The sequence below is a fragment of the Colius striatus genome, unplaced genomic scaffold, assembly GCF_028858725.1.
Source record: "Colius striatus isolate bColStr4 unplaced genomic scaffold, bColStr4.1.hap1 scaffold_48, whole genome shotgun sequence".
In the NCBI taxonomy this organism is placed as follows: Eukaryota; Metazoa; Chordata; class Aves; order Coliiformes; family Coliidae; genus Colius; species Colius striatus.
The window spans coordinates 1,115,485-1,134,047 of record NW_026908529.1 but is presented as its reverse complement, the minus strand read 5'-3'; positions in this window follow the sequence as shown (position 1 = coordinate 1,134,047).

Sequence of the window (18,563 nt, the reverse complement as noted above, 5' to 3'; positions counted from 1 at the left end):
AGCACGTCAGCCACGTGTGTGTGTGTGTGTGCAGTGTAAATATGGTGCCCTTACAAACATCTACACTCTTGCTCTTTTTCAGCTTTGTCCTGATACACCTTCTAAGCTTGGGTCAAGTGTTTGAGTCAGTGTCGTATCAAAATGACAAGTCCTAAAGCCCGATTTTGCTTTCCAAAGACAAGCCATGCCCAGTGCAGCAACGTGCCTTGTCCACTGGGTTTCTTGTAGATGGGAAACAAAAAGAGGAAGAGTAGCAGTTGGTCCTTTGTAACACTGTTAAATCCAAGGAATGTTCACCTGGGTGAGTTTGTCTCAGTATGGTCATTTGGGCTTTCAGTAAGTCGGCATGGAATGAATAATAGAGTTTGCTTGTCTGTTAGGAGCTGAATTCTGCACATAGCTGCGTGTGAACAGCTCTCCCGAAGTTGTAGGAGGAGATCTGTTTGTCAAAGGGTAAAGCAGACTGGAGAGGTGAGGCGAGTGGAACCCTGTGTGGTGCACATGAGCTTTCCCCAGGTCAGAGAAAAGGATGAGGCTTGTGGATCTGTTTCTGTGCTGAAAAATGGTACTCGCAGCTTTTTTTGGATGCTAGCAGTGAGGCTGAATGCTGTGGCTTCGTTTTACTTGCATGTGCTGGAAACGTGTCTGTTCTCTTTTGCTTGGTGTAAGTCTCAGATGTTAAAGATGGTAACGGAGGGAAGGGTGCTGGAGGTAAACAGATGCAATGAAATAACGCAGTTGTGAGTATCAAGGGTTGTGATTTGCCAGTCTCTTCCTGAGCAGTGTGGTCTCTCAGGATGAGATGGGTTGTTCCATTTAGAAGATGTTTGTTAGGACCTGGCTCTCAAGTCCAGAGCTGTTGCCATGTTAAGGGACTGCGACAGGATTTCTGAACTGGGACCTTAAACCTGATCCTCCTTTGGGATCGTCTTTCATGAGGTGGTGAGAGGAAGGAAGGGAGGAGCAGCACGCAGGGGTTGGTGTGTTTTGTTTTCTCCTTGAAAGGAACATGGTTGGTTTGAAATTTTTCACTTTCATCTGAAAATTCTTAATGTTGCTGCAAGTTACTGCCAATATAAGGTTTGTAGAGATGGAAGAGAGCCTTTTTTCTTTCGTGGAGTCCTCCTGCACTGTGCTGTCCTATAGATGTTGTAATTTTTGCTCCTGTTGTTGTACCTGTAACAAAAGAAGGAGGGAAAATTACTGAGACTATTCAGGTATGATTGTGAACAGAGGAATGAATGGAAAACTAGACATGTAAGCAGCATCTGAAAAGAAACCTTTTCCCTTAATTTGACTGACCATCAAGTGTCTGTTCTTCAAATTCCTGGTATTTTAGCCACAGTTTAACTACTTTATCCTAAGATCGAGTTGGGCATGACATGACACGCTGAATGCTGACTGGCATATATTATTACACATGTGACCTCGTGCTTTTGCAAGGATGCATCCATTCATCTAGCACATCTTTGCCATTTCTGCATTGTTATGAGCCTGTAAAAAGCTTCTTAATTGCCTGGGGAAACTGGAAGTTCTGGGCAAGCAAGTGGGGTCAATATCACATTGCTTCTCATTGTTAAATAGTACATACCAGTGCTTGTTTGAAGTGCAGAAGTCTCCATGTAGAGCGTATTATTGCAGGCTTGTCGTCTTTGACTTCTACTGGGGACCAGGAAAGCTGAGTCCTAATCAAAACAGAAGTAGCTAGTGGCATTTGGAGAGGGAAGCTGAGGAAGGAAGCAAACGGGGAGTAAATGTGTGTCTGCAGTGAGCACGTGTATCAGGGATCTTGTAGAACCTGGGTGAGTGTTGGAAATCCAGAGCTGAGCTTTGGCACTCGCCGGCTGTGCTGGAGCATACAGAGAAAATTGGCTTGAGGTGATGAGGACAGTGGGTTTGTGGTGTGGGGCAGAACAGCCTGGTTTGGGATTGCTCCTTCCTTATTTGTTTATTTTTGCTACTAATTAGGCCCAGTCCTACATTTCAAATCCTAGGCAGATGGTGAAACACTTCACTGAGGGCTTGATGGTTTAAGGTGATTGTCTGAAGAAGCTTGAAATTCAGTACTAGAGTTAACAGAGCCGCCACCATCTGTGGAAACACCCTCCAGATTTCATCTGTCTACATCAAAACCCTACGTTGCAGTGCATTTTGATGAATAGATGCATGTGGTATTGAAGTGCATGGAAAGTTCTGTTAAACCTGAATGCTGTTCAGTCAGATTTTGTTGAAGAGGTTGAAATGTTGACAAGCAAAAATCAGACAGAGGCCTGCAGTGGGGTTATTTTGTCTCGAGAGGTTTTCCTCTTTGGCAGAGTAGTAGGTATATACACTTTCCAGGGCATGCTATCCTCTCTTTCTCCAAGGCTGAGGAAGTTGTGCACAGGGGCTGGGATGCTGGAAGGAAGAGGATATTTTGTCTGAGGCACAAACATAAGATATCAAAGCAGATATATGAACCAAAGCTAAAAGGAAGTGAATTGGGGAAAAAATGTTATTGTTGCTCGTCCTGGTTTGCAACTACATTACTGAGGTAGTTAGTAAGTCTATCTGGAGCCATCCAGAGTTTTGATTTAGAGTCTTTACAAAGTATACTCTGGTGTAAATGTTGTTTAATCCATCTTCCTTATGTAACCTGGTAATTCCTGTCACTTTTCTCCACTAATTATCAACAGAAGCAAAATCAGGCCCATCAGTTTCTGCAAAAGTGTATAAAAGTGACCTTAAAGGTGTGATTTAAGAAAGTTCCTGTGAACCTATTAGTGTTTATAAATCCATCAAGGGTGGGTGTGAGGAGGCTGGAGCCAGGCTGTGCTCAGGGATGGCCAGTGATAGGACAAGGGGAAACAGGGACAAGCTGAAACAGAAGAGTTTCCAAAGAAACACAAGGAAGAATTTCTTCCCTGTTGAGGTGAGGGAGCCCTGGCAGGGGCTGCCCAGATGGGCTGTGGAGGCTCCTTCTCTGGAGACATTCCAACCCAGCTGGATGAGTTCCTGTGTGCCCTGCTCTAGGTGGTGCTGCTCTGGCAGGGGGGTTGCACTGGATGAGCTTTCCAGGTCCCTTCCAGCCCTTGAGATTCTGTGGTTCTGTGAACCTAGAAACAGAAGTTAAAGACCATTTATGATGTTTCTTAAACAAACACAGAGGAATACAGACATACCATATATACACTTTTCATTCCCTGTATTTAAGGGTGCTTTTCCCTCCCCTTTTGTTAAATCAGCTGCAAGTTATCGTAACTGGTAGAAAGGTTTTATGTGATACTTAGGGTTTTTTTAAGGGACAGTAACTCAGGACAGGTCTATGCTAGCTTTTGCTTGCTAGATACCACCAGTGAGAACTGCAAATCCTCGAATTGCTTTTACATCAGCAGAGTATCAGTGAACACCTCTGCATGCAAGGTGCAGAAGTGTCTCCTGAGACACTTCTCGAGAGCGCATTTAGTTGGAGAAATGGATGTGCAGGCTATTCCTCAGCTTATTTGGGGAGTTGTAAAAGGGGAGGTGAGCTCCTTGGGAGATGGCTAGAGGGAATGGCAGACCCTCCCTCCAGAGATGGCTCAGCTGCTCACAGAGCAGCTGTGGAAGCTGCCACAGTCCGCTGCACTAGGGAGAACGGGCACTGACTAAGATGCAAAGCTGTAAGATGCAGCAGGTCAGCAGCTGCTCTGCAAGCAGCTGAGCTGGCTCTGCCGTAGCAGCGTGGTGAACAGGTGGAGGCTGGAACTCCTGCAGTCACCCTTCTCGGTGGGAGTCCTACAGCCGTCTTACTCTCACATTTGGCAGCGCTGCTGCTGCCTCAGTAAGCTTCAGGGGCTTTTATAGCACTCTCCTTGTTGGGCTAGCCTAAGTGCTTGTGAAGCTGCGTGGCAGACCCAGCTGGGGAAATTTGGTATCTGATTTTTGCCACTGTTCACATCAGAGAAGCTCCATGATCCCCACAAGTCAGAGTGGTCAGTGTCTGTGCCATAGAAGGGTGGCCAGGGATGCAAACAGCTGCCAGGGTGAGGTGGAGGTGTAGGAGGAAAGTGAGCTGGAAGCTACTGTCACAGAAACATGAATGAAACTGCAGTCCCTTCTGTTGCAAAACAGCAGAATGTTGGTGTTGCCTTCAGCTGGGGATGGAGAGACAATGGAAATGTTAATAAATCAGTTAATAAACTGATTGCTAATAAGCTAAATATGAGCCAGCAATGTGCCCTCGTGGGCAAGAAGCCAATGGCAGCCTGGGAGGCATCAAGAAGAGTGTGGGCAGCAGGTCAAGGGAGGTTCTGCTCCCCCTCTGCTCTGCCCTGCTGAGGCCTCATCTGGAGTCCTGTGTCCAGTTCTGGGCTCCTCAGCTCCAGAGGGACAGGGAAGTGCTGGAGAGAGGCCAGCACAGGGCCACCAAGATGATCAGGGGACCGGAGCATCTTCCTTATGAGGAAAGGCTGCAGGACCTGGGGCTGTTTAGTCTGGAGGAGACTGAGGGGAGATCTTATTAACATTTATAAATACCTGAAGGCTGGGTGTCAGGAGGTTGGGACATCCCTCTTTTCTATAGTAGCCAGCAACAGTACAAGGGGTGATGGGATGAAGCTGGAACACAAAAAGTTCCACTTAAACATAAGAACAAACTGTGTCAGTGTTTCCGTGAGGGAGCTCTGGCCCAGGCTGCCCAGGGAGGGTGTGGAGGCTCCTTCCTTGGAGGGCTTCAAGACCCACCTGGACACGTTTCTGTGTGACCTGATCTAGGTGACCCCGCTTCTGCAGGGGGGTTGGACTGGATGATCTCTAAAGGTCCCTTCCAGCCCTACCATTATATGATCTATGATCCGCTGAGGAGCTTATCAGGCATGAGCTGTATATAGATTTGGTATATATGTATATATATTGTCCTTAAATTGTGCTGGAATATCCATTTGGTGGTTTATGCTGCTTTGACTCTCTTCTAAACTAACAGCTGAATTGAAAATGCAAACATGTTACTGATGCAGACTAATCTTGCATCTCCACCTATTCCTAGTTTTAACTGTCTGAGGTCTTTAATCTGTGGAGAATGATGTATCTCTCAGCTCTGTGTCTGTTCTCTTTCCTGTGCATTGAAATGTCCCAACTCTGCCACCAACTATCCGCTCCCTTTCTTCAAGTTTCTCCTTCTCACTGTTAGCCTCGGGGGCTCAACTCTCTGGAAGCACAGAGGGTGATTAATCAGTCTAATCAGTGTTACCTTTAAAAACCCACACAACCTGACTGTAGTTTTGTGTAGTCTTGACTTCCTACTTCGTGTTAACACTTGTTTTGTAAGAATGATTCTTACCTCAAAAGTGTCTCACCTGTCTACATAAGAGACAGTTATGCACCTGGTTACTCTGAAGAATGTTCCCGTGTCCATAACAAAATCCCACGTGGTGTATGAGCTGCAGCAGCTTCACAGTGACTAGTGATGGCCACAAGAATGCAAGGAAAGGGTAAGGTTAAAGTGAATATTCACACGATGGGGCATAGCTGGGAGATGCAAGTCGGCAGAACTGATGGGATATTAGGTTAGCTAGTTTAATAATCAGATTTAAATAATCAGAACCTTAGTAAATGTACAATCTGCTGTGCAAGAGTAGCTAAGAGGATTAACCATGATAAAAACCCATGGAAAGACTAGAAAACTTGAATTGTAAGTCAGGGATTGTTAGTACAGGATAAGTCTTGCTGTTTAACGTTTTTATGGTAAGGTATAGCAGACACCTTTATGGTGTTTTGGTCTTACAATGTGGGCAATGTTGTGAAAATAGCTACAACTCAAAAAAACCCCTCATCCTAAATGAAACTGTCAGCCTCTTTAACTCTTCTTTATGAGCAATGACACTGGAATCCCATCGGTTTTGTCAGATACCCTTGTCTTGCTGTTTGTGTGCACGGCGACTTTGGTTTTGGTAAACAAATATTTTAACCACATTTCCGTGTTTCACTTGTGTATTGGCATTTTAAATCAATTGAATTACAAAATAAACACTAAATGTAAGCTCTGACTTCCCAACAATCTGTCGGCGTTGGCGTGCTGCCTGTTGATAAACCATACCTTGGTGTGTCCTTTGTGCCTAGTCTCTTTTTAACTGTGTGTAGTCTCTTAGGATGGTAGGAGGTGGTGAGAGAGGTGGATGGGAAACCTTTATACAGCTAAAACATCTCCTGGCCTAGGGAATTGTCATTCCTGTGCTTGGGGGATGTGTAGAGGGGCACAGAGACCGAGCTTATCGGCGTTGTAGAGTACATGTGGGAAACGGAGGTGCTGCAGTTGCTACTGAAAATGTGGTTAGCGACGCCAGAGAGGTGTAGTAAATCTGGAGGAAGCTGTGGTTTAGTTGTAGTAACTCTGCCATTGAGTCTGTGCTTTACACCAGGGGACATTTCAGTACTTGAAAAACGCAGGAAACTGTGTGGGTTGTACATTGTGCTTTTGCACTTCCACCTGTGTGCATGGGACAATCTACACTGGATCAGTTCCATGCTAGATCCCGTGTGCTCACTGTGCTTTTTAGAACGAGTCAGTCGTAGCCTTGTGTTCTGTCTTCACCATTAAACTCACAGAGAGACTCCAGCAGGAGACAGCTCAGCCATCTCTGAAACCATGCAGGTTTCAGCATGTTTGTCTCTCTTGTGGGAGTAACCAGAGACCTTGACTTGGTGGCACTGATGGATTTTATGGTGGGCCACCCTTCCTATCTTCCACCCCCAAAACTGCCTTACAGCAGCTGAGTATTTGGAACAGAACAGGAGGTGGTTTCAGTTGCATGAAGCGATGGGCTTGCCCAAGAGAGGAGTGGCTCAGTGGGAAGGGAAGGGAAGGGAAGGGAAGGGAAGGGAAGGGAAGGGAAGGGAAGGGAAGGGAAGGGAAGGGAAGGGAAGGGAAGGGAAGGGAAGGGAAGGGAAGGGAAGGGAAGGGAAGGGAAGGGAAGGGAAGGGCCTTTGTCCTGGGGAGATCTGCAGGGCTCCAAATGCAGTGTGGGCAGCTGATAGCCAGGGAACACTTGTGAGGAGGGAGCTTGGTGTTTGGCAAGAGAAGATGCTTTTAAATGCATCAGCTTCAGAGAGCATCATCATCTGGCTGGCATTCACAGTGGGGTTTCAGGTCACCGAGGCAATGTAAGTGGTAAATTGGCCCAGGACAGCTTTACCTGCCATGACTACAGACTTGTGTGACTTCTTTTGGGGTGTGTTGGTGGGTTTTTTGACTCTGCATAGGACTGATTCAGGGAGCAGCAGTGTAGCAGAAAACATGACACTACCAAGTGAGGTAAACAGTTTTCTTCCCGAGTCAATGTGAGAGTGAGGTAGAGCAGGAGGAACCATGCCTTTGAATTCACTGGACCGAATCCTGAAACTCTTTCTTGTGCCTACCATGACATGAGGAAATACTTAAAATAAGAAATGGGAGAAGAGGCCAGCTTGATTTTCATGCCTGGCATTAAAGCACAGGAGAAGGAAAACTGAGTAGAGAAAATTCCATATATGCAGAGAATGGAATAATAATGTTATGAGAGAGGAGTACTAGTAGGAATAGTAACGTTATAGGTAGTCTCTGCAGCAGGCTGGATCTATATTTAAGCACAAATTATATGATTAATAACATGATATTTTGGTGGCTTCTACAGAGGGATTGGTCTAGATGATCTCTAAAGATCCCTCCCAACCCCTACCATTCTATGATTCTACGACAGCACAAGTCCTTGCAGCATCTCTTGTGTGGTGTAACTGGTACCATTTTGTAGTGCTTGCCCCTGTGTGTGCAGCGTACAACACATTCTGGTTTTGACCTAATGCAGGAAAAGGCACTAGATATAGATCCAGTTCAAGGGATTTTGCTCTGTGTCCTCTTGCTCTCTGCTCTTGATGTATTCAAAGGTTGATGACTCTTGACAGAGCTGTACAAGGGTGTTTTGGAGACAGTTTATTAGGATTGTTGGTGTGCTTGGGCTTCAAGATATGCTTTCCTTCATGTCTGGATTTAATTGTAGGTAATTCTGGAGGAAAAAACTGTTTTCTTACCTTGGGAAATGCAGCATTCTTGTGGCATCTGGCCATTGTACCCAGCAATCAATCAGTCACTAGAGAAAGAAGGGGCAGAAATGAGAGATGCAGAAAATAAGTGATCTAAGCAAAATGCCACTGAATAGCTTCTTTCCTCCTCTAAAGGACTGGATGGCTGTGACAGCAGTTGTTCACAGCCCTGACTGGAAATAGCAAGACTGTTGTGAGGAGGCACTTATGGGCAGCCTGTTGTCTGCTCCCCACACGTTAGTGATAGCAGTGTACTCTCATCAGGAGCTGTAATAAGCCTGAACTCCAAACTTCCATTCTTTCCTAGCGCTTGGTGGGAGTTGTGAGCGCTCTTACAAGGTGCCTTTCTTTGGGGCCACCTTGTCCACTCAGTTTCTATTTGTTGTGGTTTGATTTCTGTTTTCTCTTAGCAAACGCTTTCCAAGAACTTGGGATGGTGGGGTTTTTTTTCCCCACTTAGGTTGTGTTACTGGTGATACTCTCACAAAACAGCGTTGAACCAAGGTGTTGCTCACACCAGAGGTGCCTGAGGCTTTACCTTACGGGCTTCAAATAGCGAGAAGTAATGGGATACTGGAAGTGGCCCTGTCAAGTGAAAAAGGGAAAAAGCTCAAGCCTGAAATCACTGTATTGACTGCTGGTAAAAATAACAGCAAAGCCTCTGACAGCTGAAAGAGAGCGAAAGGAGGAAAAGCACGTTGCCTTCAGGTTTTTCCCTTTGTTCATTGGCGCCGTGCCCACACACCCCATTCAGGGCTCTAGAAATGGTTCACTGACTTGAAACTCTGGCTGCTTTTAATTGTCTGGGGTTTATTTGTTTAAGTAATGTGAGGAAAATACCGAGCTAGGTCTCTCAACATTGAATTGTCAACTCTACAGACATTTTTTGTCGCGGCGCTGCAGACAAGTTAAGGAGGATTCGGGTTTTACATTTGTTTTGCTGGATTCCAAATGCTGCTTTTCCACTGTGGCTTTGAATTGTTGTTGCAACCTCAGAGAATCTATTGAGCTGGCTAACAGCATTTACACAAGAAGTCAGCTTGGCTTGAAGGTGAATCTCTAGGGCAAGGGGTTAATCTTTCCTTTTCTTTGTGCAAACCCATCCAAGTCTAAGTTAGAAGCCTCTGAAAAGTGTTACTGCATGTATTCATTAGACAGCCCTTGTTAAAATCTGCATCATCCACCTGTGTTTAAGAGCTCAGCAGCCTCAGCCCTTCCTGCATACCAAACATACAGTGTGCTTGCAGGACTTGGTCCATCCAGCCTGATGAGAATAGAATCAGATCTCCAAGACCAAGCATTTATTCCACTAAAAGATGAAAGGAAGAGGGCATAAGGGAGGAAAGACAAAACAACTACCACTGAGTCATAGAGTGGTAGGGTTGGAAGGGACCTTTAGAGATCATCCAGTCCAGCCCCCCTGCAGAAGCAGGTTCACCTAGATCAGGTCACACAGGAACGTGTTCAGGTGGGTTTGGAAACCTCCAGAGAGGAGCCTCCACACTGTCCCTGGGCAGCCTGGGCCAGGGCTCCCTCATCTCAGCACTGAAACAGTTTTTCCTGTGTGTATAGCACCCAGTCTGTATGGACCATACAGTGTTTGGCATGATGTCATCTCCAGCCTAGGGTGGAGATAACCTTCAGTCTTCTGGAAGTGACAGGTGAAGAGCTGCGCTAGAATAGTGCCCCAGAGTGAGAGCACAAGTGGGGAAGCCTCGCCTGTCTGCAGCAGACTCTCTCCCCAGGTCCAGCACACAGCATTAGGAGTTACTTTCCTCAAGAGAGAATAGATTTGTCTTCCTGCCTGTTTCCATAGCTCCAACAGTCAGGAGCCAGACTGCAGGGCCCAGAGATCAGCACTTGAATGCTGGAGCAAGGGACTATCTTTCAGAAGACCCGGAGGAAATCCCATGCCAAAGCTTCAATGCAGAGAACACTGTTTAGTTTTCAAATCTACCAAATCCACCACATGGTCACTTGAAATAAAGACTCCTCCTTCCCATCAGAGGTGCCTTCCAAAGGAGCTCTTCACATGCTTTGGGTGAAGGCAGGTTTCTGTGCTGAAACAAGACCAAGCAACAGCCAAGCCTAATTTTCTTTGCTGCGAGCTTGTGTTAAGAACAGAGTAGAGCCTGAATAAAGTTGTCCTTGTTTTCTGTCTGCATGCCTGTACACATTTTTCACAGTGTTTATAATAAGGAATCCAAATTCAGTGCTAGAGTGAGTAGATGCCATTCTGAAAACGTGCAAGGAACAGATGAAGGGAGTAGGAAGGTGTCGTTTGTGCGCAGCCTCATGTAGAGTAAAACAGTCCCTGCGCAGCAGATGGGTTTCTTAAGCACATACACTGGGTTTGGAGTGCGGAATGTTTCCTTTAATCAGATGTCTCCTCAGGCCTCGTGTTTTTGGAGTATTTCACCCTCTGTCGTCGAGAGAGGAGCCTTCTCTCACTTACAATGAAGCACCGGCATATATATTGAGGCCCTTGCTGTGGTGAGGTGTGGTGTAGTGGTACACGAAGCGATGGCACGAAGCACGAAGGAACTGAGAACTTTGGTCAGTTTGACAGAGGTGATAAAAAACTTCAGTGGCATGTATGTTAAAAGCATTTCTGTCTCTGCAGGACTACCTGATCCGACTGGCATCTGCCACCTTAGTGAACGTTTCCCTTGCTGGTTAGTTTCTTGCCACTATGCTAATACACTGCTTTCAAGTGGGCAAGAATAAACAGAAAAGTACATACATTTTCAGGGCCCAGCTCAGTGAAGCCTGTGCTTTGAAAGGGGTAGGGAGAGGGCATTATTTCACAAGGTTTCTTAGATTGGTGCTGACCCTGACTGCAGGCTGTGCTGCTTTATGCTTACCTGACTCGCTCCAGCTCTCAGTGAACTGGAAACAAAACTACTTGCAGGATGAACTGTTAAAAAGATGCAGTCTGGGCTGTGTTTTACTACAAACAATACCCAGTGTAAATAACTAAACCCCAGACCTCTCTTATTTTAGGAAAACAGTTGCATGTCGTTACTTTCCCTTGATATGTTGCTCTCCAGCCTCACCTAACAAATATCCTCAAAGCACATGCTAAATATGTAACACCAAGGAAAGATTATAGTGGCGATGCCAGGGGGTGGAACAATTGTTACACGTCTTGGCCTGTTGAGAAAGACCCCAACAACTTGAAAGTGGGAGAAAACTGAATTACAACATAGCTGCTAAATCAGGTATTCCCACAGCGTTGCCTCTCTGATTTATCGCTGTTGATGCATGTGAAGCTCTTCAGAAGGAATAAAAGTTCTGGAGCCCTTTAACTTCAAATGAGTAAAGTCTGTACAGTAATATCATTCCAGCTGTTTCTTTTATTAGCTGCGGCTTCATGTTTCTGTCCTTGACACTTGAAGATCAAACCTACTGAAATATGAATCATTGGAAAATGTGAGTTTACTTCAGCGTCTCATTTTGTCAAGAAGCTCATTATGTAAGAGGAATGTGTCATGGAGGTAGTCATCCCCGTGGTGGGGGTGCAGGCATGCTACTGCTCTTCCCACCGTGCACACCCCCCTGAATACACCTACGGGCTGCTGTTGATGCAGGTAATAAGACATAGGCTATGTCTTGAAAGAAATCGTGGGTTTAAGAGCTTATTTGCCTCAGGAAAGGTAGGTTTATTTGGGGGGGGGGAGGGAAGCACCAGTTTAAGTCAGCCCTGCACAGCAGTGGCACAGCCTCCATCCAGACGTAGCAGGGCTGAGTGGGACTTTGCAGTCGTTTCCTCTGGTTCTGGGAAGCTGTTCAGAGAAGAGACGGTGAAGCTGAAATAGAAATGCTCCTGTGATGTCCCTGATCCCACTGGCAGAGTCACAGGAAGGACAACGGATAGAGAGAAGATTAGGATGGAGCAGGAATACAGAAAAACACAAACAGAGGGGAAATTAAGGAGAGGGAAGGGAGGGACTTGGGGAGGGGAGAACAGAGCACTGAAAATGGTGTCAATAGGAGAACCACCTGGTTTTCCCCAGGCTCCAAAGGATCACCTCAGAAGCTGTTAGTTAAGGCAGTCTTCAAGGAGGGAAGAAAAGCCTGAATCCCCCCAGGGCACAAACAGGGGTCGAAACACAGTTTCCTCTGCTTTGGCTGCAGGGCAAGAGCTAATGCAGGAGGAGCTGAAGAGGTGGGATGTCAGCTCCTGCCTGACAGCCCTGGGAAGGCTGGGGATCAGCCAGTGGATCTGGGGTGGTTGGTCTGAAATGGGGCTTTCTGCAGGAGTGAGCTTACTGTGTGTTCCTTGTTTACTGGGAGACACACGTGATACATCTGGAGTTTGTTTTGCAGAACAGCCACATGCTCCCAAATGTAACAGTTGCTCAGTTTGAGCTTTGCCCTAAACGTATCAGATCCTATAAAACACTACAGTGCTCTGTGGACTTTACTGTTTCAAACTGGGCACCTAGAATAAGGCTCCTCTGGAAGATTATTTTGACTTTTGGTTTATTTTCCTGCTGCTCTAGAGTCTTGTGCATTTCATTGGGGCCAGTGAAACCACACCATTTCATAGAGCCCGTGCAAAGTAATGAACGTGGGCCATGCATGACAAGATTGTAGTGAGAGCCTCAAAGTCAGTACTGCTGTGTTGTGCTCGGGGTTTAGCTGGGGGCTCGAGCACTGAATTGAGTAAGTTGAAGAAATATACAATAACTGTCTTCTATTCTGTGCAGCAAGAGATAAAATGCCATAGAGGAGAACTCATGTGTTGGTTCACAGGCTGTTACTACAGTGCAGACTATTTCCTTGTCTTTTGAGTGCTGAGTTTGTAAGTAATGAGTAGAAATTAGCCTGAAACCTCCTCCTACAAGCAGCTGGGCTTGGGGATTTGGACATGTTTGTCCTTTAAGCTGTGCTGGGACACTGTAAGATGAGGATGAAGAGACTGATTTCACAGGAGAAGTTGCACATACGTGTGCAAGAGAGAACAAAGGTGGTCACGGCCGAGCTGGAGAAACAGGGAGCCGAGGCCAGCGTCACTGATGGAGCAGAGGGACCTGGGTTTGCTCAGTAACAGACCAGGGGAACAGGTGAAGAGGAAGGAGTTGTGAAGGGTCACTATGAAATATGGGAGTGAGCCAAACAATTTCTTTCCTTTGATCTCCATTCATTTATAACCATGTTGGTGTTGAGTCTCCTGGCACTAGTGTTTTTACAATGAATAGCTGAAAGGACAAAACCAGGTCTAAATTGTGCTGGTCTTGTGCTGAATAGCTTTCTGTAGCCTAGAAGTTACTTGGAGTTTTTACTCTTTTAGCTGTTGGACATTTTAAATGCGAAGCATGCAATTTACTTCAGACAGCTCTGAAAACAATAGCAAACTACAGACTGCTCTTATTCCATTGTCTGCAGGGACGGTTACAACAGCCTTTGCATCAGCCAGAATGCTTTTATTTCTTTAGTGAGAAATGCCTTATCTTTTGACAGACAAGAAAAGCTGAGATGGTTCAGTGTTTCAGATTCAGTTCCAGATTTGCTGATGTTTAAAATTAGCACCTCTGCATTTTTGCTGTGCTGAACTGATGATGTGAAACAACACAATAGAGTGTTTCAGTCTGTGCATCCTGAGATGAGTTGTTCTGTAGTTACCCAGTGTTACTTCTTCCATTAACAGGAGGGAATCCTCCCTAGTTGGCAACAGGATTAGAAACTGTGTGTAGCTCAGATGTAAGCCTGGCTCTTTACCTTTTTAAAGGTTTCGTTTTCTTTATACCCCTTTTCCCAAGTTGTTTGTTGTGAAACGTTCCAGTGAGTGTATGAGAAACGTTTAATTTCCTGCTGATGGGGCGTATCTTTCCATGCAGTTGTGCTTTGACTTATTTTTGGGGAACCCTGGTTTGCTGCTCACATCGTAACATGCCTGCATCTCCTTTTAATAATCACTTCAAGTGTGCTGAGCACTTCAGTTTCCTAAGTCAAAAAAAGAGACTCCACAGAGCGTTCTAACTTGCTTTGTTAAACAGTTCAACGCGACTTTATGTTGTTAACTGTGGGGGTATTGTTACTCCACTTTTAGGATGTTTGTACTTACATACATTGTGCACATTTTACTTGGAGCTCAGAAGTTATTCTCTCTAACATTTTGTTCTTGTTGTTTCTCTGTATTTCTAACTCACTTTTACAATCTATACATTTCATTTATGCTTTAGAAAAGAAACATCTGGTAGGTTTTTTTAACGAGAGCTTAGTGTTCATTGATCAGACAAGCAGCAAGGAATCTGCTGTATGGCTGATGATGGCAGGAAAACGAGGTGGTAGTCTCACTAACAATCAGTAAAGTCTGTATAAACTGGTGCTGCCTCATTTTCCAGGTTAGCTGAGCTCAGACTTGCACGCTTACAGGAAAACAAAAATGGTGTTTAAAAATGCCTGACTTGGGAAAAATACTCTTTTGAGACATAGAGATTAGAAACATTTAAAACACTCACACGTCTGCGGTTAAAGATGCTCACTCTTCATCCTCTCATGTCTAGAGCTTTCCTGTTTTAGCTTTGAGGTTCGGTCATCGTGTCGATGCCACTGGTTTTAGTCAGTTTTGTGTCCTGCAGAAATCAATTCATATTGTTCAGATACAACCTTCTAAGAATATTTCTGAAAGTAACACATCAACAAGTTTCTATTTTACACAGCCTGTGGAGCTGGATTTTGGAATTTGCTTTTTTAGTCGTTCTTTTGTGGAAGAGAAATCTTTCAGGCATGAATTGATAGTCCAGATCTTTTGAGGTCTGTCTGTGCTAACCTATGACCTCTGTTCTTAGGAGGTCAACATCTGAGGGCAGGAGATTAAGGCAGTTAAAAGATTGGAATGGGAACTGGAATGGAAAAATTAGCCAGCACATTTTGGGTGGAAAACATCAAAGTCATCAAACAATTTGCTTATTTTAAACTCGGTTTAAGGGTAACAAGCTAATTGTTCTGTGTTTGTTGACGCAAGCAATTTATATTACTTGAGGACATTAACACAGACGAATTTTCTTGGTGTTGGAGGATCACGATGCCTGTTCAGCATAAATACACTCTGTGCTTTGTATACTAGATGCATTTGTGCAACCGTTTTCAGCGCAGTAATGTAGGATCTGATAGTACAGTCTGTATGCGCTTAATTCACTCTGTTTCTCCCACAACACTTTCTGTTGCTTTTTGTAACCCGAATCTTGCTTGTGATCTTCTGGGGACCCTTTGCTCTCACTGGAGAATACAGGTGCTCTCAGGACGTGAGGAGAAAAATCTCTTGACTGCGATGCTTAAAAACTTCTGCAAGCACTTCTTTTCGTTACAGCTGTAAGTGTGAATTCCTTCCCAATGCAAACTTGTCACCGAGGAATGTGCTTTCCTAGGTTATAAATTGATTTACAAGAAAACATGGCGCTGCCTGTTTGTTCTTGCCTTAGCTCAAAATTCGTTAGTATATGCTTTTAGAAGAATGAGGACTTAACCTTTCATCTGCACAACTGGTTTCAAAGACGGTGTTATCTCGGAAGAGACACCTTTCCACGTGTGAAAACTATACATGTGACAATTATTAAGGATCTGTGTAGGCAATCACTTTTTTGTCTTGCCTGTTTAAAGCACAAATAAAAGTGGTTTCAGTATCACATGCAGAAGCCAGACTAGTGTTTCAACATGCAAGCCCACCTAGCAGGAAAGAAAACAAACAGGGATATCTCACGGGTCAAACTCTGCCCAGCAGTGTATGGATTATGGTACTTCACCTATAGGCAGGGCAAATAGTTAAAGTACTATAAAATACAGCAAAACTCAAGCAGGACAACCATCTGCAGGCAGCAGATTGACCTGGGGGGTTGGACTAGATGGTCTCTAAAGGTCCCTTCCAACCCTACCGTTCTATGATCTGTCTCAGTCTGACCTCCACACATTATTATTGTTCCTTTGACATTGAGGGATATGAGGTTTAAGCTCCCTTGCAACATTACAACTTTCTCAGCTATTTCTTTAAATGCTAAAACCTTCTTCATGAGACTTTTAGCCCTTACTTGTACCTGAGGGGAAATCGGGCAAAATGATCCCCTTCATTTCTTCCTCCTTCATGGAAGGGAAAGAAGGGAAGGGAAAAGAGCTGTTGTGTGCTGCAGCAGCCCACGGACCATTCCCAGGGACGCAGACACCGCTTTGTTTCCTTCCTGCCCTTTGGCTGGTGTGGCTGGAGAAGGCCTGCTGGCCGGGAGGCCTGCCACGACGGCCATGACGGCTGCGGCCTGCATCTGCGGCGGCTCTGCCTCAACCCGCTGTGGCCCGTGGCCCCGGGACTGCCCCCGCTGTGGGGGAACGGGGAGTGTTCCGAGGGGCAGGGCTGGCCCTGAAGGCTGCTGTGTCTTGGAGAGCTGGTCCCCGCTTGAGTTGTGGCCATGAAGTGAGGCGGCTTCTGATCAGCCATTTTGTGATTCTCGCGTGTGGGCGCCCTCCGGGGTGAAAGAAATCGGTGGGGCCAGTTGACAGAAAGGCTTTGGCTTCCCCGCTTGTGGGAACAGTGAATCATTGTGGAGGAACACAGGGCTTGTTTATTAATGAAGGAAAAGAGTTAGGCAGCTACAACGATAGTGTGCCTGGCATGGCTTGAGATACCTCTCTTGTTTGCCTGAGCCCTTTCTCTGTGCCTTCCCTCTGCTCTATTTACACCGTAAACTCTTCAGTGCAGAATTAGGTTCCTTCTCAGTCCGTACAATACTCACAATCACTGCTGCTTGTAAGTGCAGTAGCGACTGTGATTCTCGGCTGTTGCAATTACTAGAGGGCAGTGATGCACACGTGCAGTTTTTAATCCGTAAGACCTGCTCCCCGGGATTTTTGTTGGATGTGTGTAGCCTCTTGTTTCGTGATGTTTGGTGATTCAAAATCCCTTCCACAAGGCTGTTTTTCTTAACTGTCTTTTTCCCACTCTTTAAAAGTAGCTTGTAAGATCTACAGGTAAAAAAACCACTCCAGTGGAGAGTAGGGTGCTGGAGGTTTTTCATCCCTTGGTCACTCTTGCACTAGTCCTAAATGCACAAAGAACTGCCTCCCCAAGTTTTGCATACAGTAGCTTGCAGGGCAGAGCCGACTGCTTGCTGAGTCTGTAGAAGGGCTAATTCAAAATTCAGAGCAGTTATAATACAAATTTTAAACACCTTAGAAATGACATTTGACTTTTTATGATGAAACCCTGTGTTTTTTGCTTGGTCGGTATGAGAAATAGGTAGAGAATATATCCTCACTTCCCTCACGTGTTCTTTTCACACCAAAAAATTGCTGCAAGGATAGACAGAACCTATAGGGTTACTGCAAATTATTATCTTGGTGCTTACGTGCTTGTGAAGGTTGAAATTTCTGGCGGTGCAGCTGCATCAGATTTCTGCCTGCAGCCCTTACTGCTCTCGGAATCAGTGTCTCCAAATGGGCTCTGCAGTTTTCCTTAGCTGAGTCACTCCCTCACCACGAACTGCCATAAAGGGATGATTTCTTCCGCTTTGCTTTCTAGGGTTTAGCCTGCACCGCCCCCCTTCTTTTCAGAACAAGAACTCCTCAGAAAATACCTCTTGTAGTAATGCAGTCGAGTTCAGAGGGTTTCAGAAATCTGGATTGTTGGTGGCCTTTTTTGTTGGAGGGACTCTTGGGGTTTGTGCTTCTCATCTGTTTCTAGTTGCTAATTTGAAAAAGAAGCCAGCAAAGCAGCATGTTGGTTTCCTTTGTAAGTGGTGATTGAAGTGGTTCCCAGCTGCCAGGTGAATGTGAATGTCTGTGAGACACTTCAGGTGATAAGTTACCCATAAAATCTTAAGTATATTGCAACATATCCAAGGTGTTTCATCTCATTTTTCTTAATGAACCACATTTCTTGCTTAATTCTTGCATAAAACACGGATGAGTCGAACTGGAAAGCTTTTGAATTTGGCAGAATAATAACAGTCTTTACACTGGTTAAGATGCATTTTGTAGAAGAGGGATTTTGATTATGAAGAGCTAAAAAAATGCATGAAATCTGTTGTATACATACATGTTTCTATGTGACCTACTCTAGGAGGTCCTGCTCTGGCAGGGGGTTGAACTGGATGAGCTTTCAAGGTCCCTTCCAGCCCCTGAGGTTCTGTGTTGTACACACATGTAGCATATGCAGAAATGTATACCCAGATTTATGAAAGTTTGCCTCAACTGTGTTGAAGAAAGTGGGTATCAAAAGGAAACTGACTTAGTGAGAGACCAATTCAGAATGAGGTGTGCACGTTGATTACCTCATTGGTGAAAAACAAAGGGATGGCAGCTGATTAGTGCTTCTTTCTTATGCTGGCAGTCATACTCCCTTTCTATTCCAGCCTTCCACCAGGCAAGCTCGGTACAGGTAGTCACATAACAAAGTGATGCTGTGCAATGTATTGAATCCTGGCTTTGTAACCCAATTCACTTCACTGCAGTCACTGGTAGCTAAGGCACTACATGAGTGGCTTCTTCTGAAAGATGCTGCATGTACTGTGTTAGTAGGACAGCTTCCTCTACCC